Below are 5142 nucleotides of genomic sequence, written 5' to 3'. Positions count from 1 at the left end.
ATATCAAGAGCCTTAAAACTACCAACAGAAAGATTGTGCTAAATTTATGGTACAGACCAGCAGCCAATAGTTTTGTTTTGTTTTGTTTTTACCATACTCAGCAACACAGAAAATCATGCTTTTTGGTCTCAAACACAAACGAGACAAAATCCAAAAAATTGCAAATATTTTTTAATTCGTAAAAGTTTCTTTATGTTTTCCTGGTTTGTTGTTGTTGTCGTTGTCTTCTTGTTTGTTTGTTTAAAAGGGGTCTTTCTCATGCCAAAAGAAGGATACATTGGTGGATACATCATTCAGAGTCCCAGAGGGAAACAAAAGGCATGCTCAGCTTGGATTTTTAAAAAATGTATAATAAAGTGATGATTTACGGAGATGTGGGCAGAGCTGAGGAAACAACAAAAATGCTGAGGCACTATGGTATTATGATTATTATGATTTCTAATAAGAAATACATATTTGGTCTTCATCCCAATTTCTGGCACAGAGCTCCTAAGACCCTTGGAGTTTTCTAAACGTCAAGTGCTTCAGAGGTGCCTTTTGTTATGTTAATGTGACTTTTGGAAAGCCCTAAGTAATCTAAGGTTGGGGGCTTGTTGCCAGGAGAGCCAACCATGTGATTAGAGGGTTGGAACTTTCAATCCCACCCAGGAACCTCCAAAGGAGGGGAGAGCGGCTGGAGATTGAATTCAGTCACCCATGGCCAATGATTTAATCAAGCATGCCTATGTAATGAAGCCTCGTAAAAACCCAAAAGGGGTGATTCAGAGAGTGTCTGGGTTAGTGAACACCTGGAGATTTGGGGAGAATGGCGCACTGGAGAGGTCGTGGAGGCTCTACACCCTTTCCCCATATCTTGCCGTACGCATCTCTTCCATCTGGCTCTTCCTGAGTTATATCCTTTTATAATAAACCGGTCATCAACTAAGTAGAGTGTTTCTCTGAGTTCTACGAGCCCCTCTAGCAAATTAACTGAACCCACGGAGCGGGTCTTTGGAACCTCCAATCTGTAGCCAGTGGGTCAGAAGTATGGGTGACAGCTTGGGTTTGTGCCTGGTGTCTGAAATGGGGGGAGGAAGGCAGTCTTGTAGGACTGAACCCTTGACCTTTGGGATCTGATGTTCTCTCTGGGTAGAATTGAGTTGAATTGTAGGACACCCAGCTGGTGTCACAGAGTTGCTTGGTGGTACCAGAAAAAAAAAACCCACACGTTAAAACTGGTGCACAATTGTAGGCACCCAGAGACCAGGAACAGTGGGAAGCCATTACCCTGCTGAGCCGGAAGGAATAAGGGAAAGGAAATCGAACTACTTCCCGGGGTAGGCTAGAGCCCCAGTGGGGAGAGGGTTTGCCTCATCACAGCTGTACATCAGAGCAGTCCCTGACAGCACCTGGAACCAAAGCAGCAAGTCAGAGAAAACTACCCCAATATCTTTTTCATTCTACGTGCTGCTCTCTTGCCGGCACCTTCCATTGGGTGAATCCAACCGAAAACCAGAGCGCGGTCCCCTGGGGCTACAGAACAGGGCTGAGGTGAAATAACTGTTCATCTACAATTTTATACCTTCCTAAATATTATCCAAGAATGAAGCAGTGTAAAGACTGAGAATTTTCCACTTATAGACCCTTGCAGAAAAATGAGTTGCCTTAGGAAGAGACAGAAATCCAGAAGGAAAACTGTGGAAAATAAGAAACAAAGAGGAGCACACAAATGCATAAAAAAAAAATTTAGTAGTGGGATTTTAACAATCAATAGTTAAAGGTAAAAAAAATTAACAATGGCAGCAAGATGGGGAGGAGGATTCAATGGGTAGTAAGGACACAAACGTACTCCAAATGCTCAGGAGAGTAGAAATGTTAAAGAATTTTAAATGTCTACATTTTTATGCTTTTATTAGTTTCCTTCAAACATGTATATTAACCTATACATTTTCTAACAGTGTTTAAATTTTAACACCTTAAAGATCAAGAGAAAAAAACAAGGAGGTAAGCTTAGAAAACTTGTTAGTCCAAAGACAGAAAAGGGAAAAAAGCAAAGGGAAACCATGATAAATAAAGGCACACAGTAAGAAATACATCTAAATATTTCCTGCAATAAGTAATGGAGTTAAATTTATCTATTAAAAGTCAGATTATCAGACTATATTTTTTAAATCAAGCTACATGATACTGCTTCTAAGAAACAAACTTAAGACATAGCTACATTGACTATATAAGAAAAAAAAGGTGTCACAGTGTAAAACAAAAAAAAATGATATTATCAGACAAAACAACTTAATGCAAAACAACTTAATGCATTACGTGGAGATAGAGTGGGCCTACATAATAATATAAGACATAATTCAACTGAAATAAACTATAAATGTATAATCACATAAAAACATAACCTGGAAATATACAAAGGAAAAAAATGGAAGATAATTTTTTTTTTAATTTTCAACTGTCCTTTCATACAGAAAGATTTTTTTTCTTTTTTTTGAGAGAGAGAATGAGAAAGAGAGAGAGAGCACATGAGAGAGGGGAGGGTCAGAGGGAGAAGCAGACTCCCCGCTGAGCAGGGACCCCCGATGTGGGACTCGATCCTGGGACTCCAGGATCATGACCTGAGCCGAAGGCAGTCGCTTAACCAACTGAGCCACGCAGGCGCCCCCATAGGGAAAGATTTTTGAATGCCAATCTTTATGTTTCTAGTTGCCATAAATAAAAAAAGGAAGAATATTTGAACCAAAAAAATAGCAAAATTAATTATATATATGCATATATATATATATATACTCCAAATAGAAAATATACATGTAAATTATTTTCACATATATATGGTACATTTTTAAAAAATAACTATGCACCAGGTCATGAAGAAAATCTCAACAAATTACAAAGAATGGGATCATATAGACCATTTTATTTTACTACAATAGATTTCATTGTATTTGTCCTTGAAGTTAGAAGACACTAATAAACAGGATTTTATATTACATATATACATGCATGCTCTTGTGTGTTAAACAATGCTGAGGAAATGTAGAAGAAAACATTTACTTAGGATCATTTATTTTTCAAGTTTAAAATACTGTCTCACATTTTGGGGAGGACATCTGAATTGTTAAGACAAAGAGTTATTTTCAAAATGTAATATGTGAGCTGTAATTGGCATACCAAACCAACATTTTTATTCTTTCCAACTAATTATTTGGGAATCTCTGAAGAAAACAGTGGTGACTAGTGAAAAAGAGATTTTTGTTAAGCTTGAGGAAATGATACGAGGTGTTTTTTTCCCCTGAGGTTGTATGCCATTTGTGTTTTTTAAAATCACTTTTTGTATGTGCTAAGGACCACTAACAGCAATTTTCAGACAATCACAAGGAGGTGAGAAGTAAGGCGAGAGCACGTTCCAGATCCCAGTGCAGTTTGGACTCAGAGAGGTCAATGGGAACTAAAGTCTTCAACTGATACAGGAAAGACATTAAGGTTCGAAGCTGATGGCCAAGAAATAATGCTTGAGACGCCTTTGTTGCAGAAAGGTGGTTTTATTAAAGCACGGGGATAGAACCTGTGCGCAGGAAGAGCTGCACTGGGGTCATGACGAGTGGCCCATTATATACTTTCAAGTTGGGAGGGGGTTCGGGATAACCTAAGTCTCTAAGGAATTTTGGAGGCAAGGTTTCCAGGACCTTAGGGGGCTTGCTGTTGTCGGGAAAAGGTCATTTATTACCATCTAATAAAACCTGAGTCATGAAACCCTTCAGATGTATACCAGTGGATCATATGCTTGGGGAATGGTTGCTGATGTGTATCTTGGGGAATAGAGAAAAAGGAAGTTTCCAAAGGAATTTTTATATGTCAAAGTAGACATAGGATTCTGATTCTGGAGGGTCAGGCTAAGATTACCTTTTGCCCTTAGCGAAGTATTAACATCGAGGCAGCTGAGCTCCTAGAGGAATGTCACTCTCCCTGTTTCAAGGGCTTGTCAATGGGCTCTAAGTAGTAAGGAAATTTATAATTTTTCTTCTGCCTTTGTTTCCCACATCACAATGACTTCTGGGCTTCCAGGATAAGAATTAGGTAACTTAAACCAAAAACAAATCTTTGATCCACAATCTACAGGAAAAGAAAAATCCTGGAGAAGTTTAAGAGAACTGACTTTGCACTTAAGCCAGTAAAAAATTAGATAAAAATAGAAGGTGATATTAGAGCCCATAAAATTTGAAGGCAGTCTGGAGTACATAGGCGATAATGCTGTAAGACCATGTGATTTGCCTGGCTCCCCCTTCCCGCAGGTCTGAATTTGGGGTTGTGGTGGATACAAACCCTGTGTGCCTTTCCATCTGCCTTCTTTTTTCTGGGGGTACCACCTGCCTTGCAGACCAGGCCGCTGCCATCAGAGCCACCGCCAAGTCTCCTAAGGTGGCTGGAGGCCAAGTTGAAACCCTGAGCCTGTGTTTCTCACCCTGAGTGAGCCCTAACCATGCTGAGTCTTCTTTTGCTGTCAGCATGGATGAAATGTCACACCGTGGGGTATGGGGTCTGGTTTTCTGAGCAGCCACTAAGGGTTTGGATGATACACCCCAGAAGTGCAGGAGAGTCTATTCCCTGTGAGCTAAACCTTGACTAAGCAGAAAGAGGAAATAGTAGGGACCAGGCAAACAAATTCCCTCTTTTTTTCTTCCCTGTGGATCACTTTAAGATTTTATTTCTTCCCAAAGATCTTCTGGAGAAGTTCCAGGTGCTAAGCCAACATCCTTGCCAAGAGCCTGCTGAGTTTCTTCATGGCTCATTGTGAAGTGGTGGCCAGCATGGTAACACATCACCTCACTTTGCTTCCCGTTTTTCTTCTCGCCTCTTTTCCCCTATCTTCTCACTTTTACCATTCTGGGCTTGCACTTCCCAAATAAAGTGTCAGCACTCCAATCCTTATTTCAGGCTGTATTCTGTAGGAAAGTTTTTCTGAAAGAGCTGAAACAACAGTGCTCACTTTACAGGAGTGCTGGGTATTTTCCCCTTGCCCCCAGGAGTAGTCACTCTCCACTTTTTTCCCCACCCTGCCCCCTGCTCCAGGAGGCTGTGGAACTCTATCAAGAGGATGCCCACACCTCCAGCTGCCACTTAAGTCCCACCAGTGGGGTGCCCTGGTAGGAGATTAGAGGG

This window comes from Phoca vitulina, unplaced genomic scaffold (assembly GCF_004348235.1).
Source record: "Phoca vitulina isolate PV1807 unplaced genomic scaffold, GSC_HSeal_1.0 scaffold83, whole genome shotgun sequence".
In the NCBI taxonomy this organism is placed as follows: domain Eukaryota; kingdom Metazoa; phylum Chordata; class Mammalia; order Carnivora; family Phocidae; genus Phoca; species Phoca vitulina.
The sequence above is the reverse complement of the archived record's forward strand: the minus strand, read 5'-3'. Positions refer to the sequence as shown.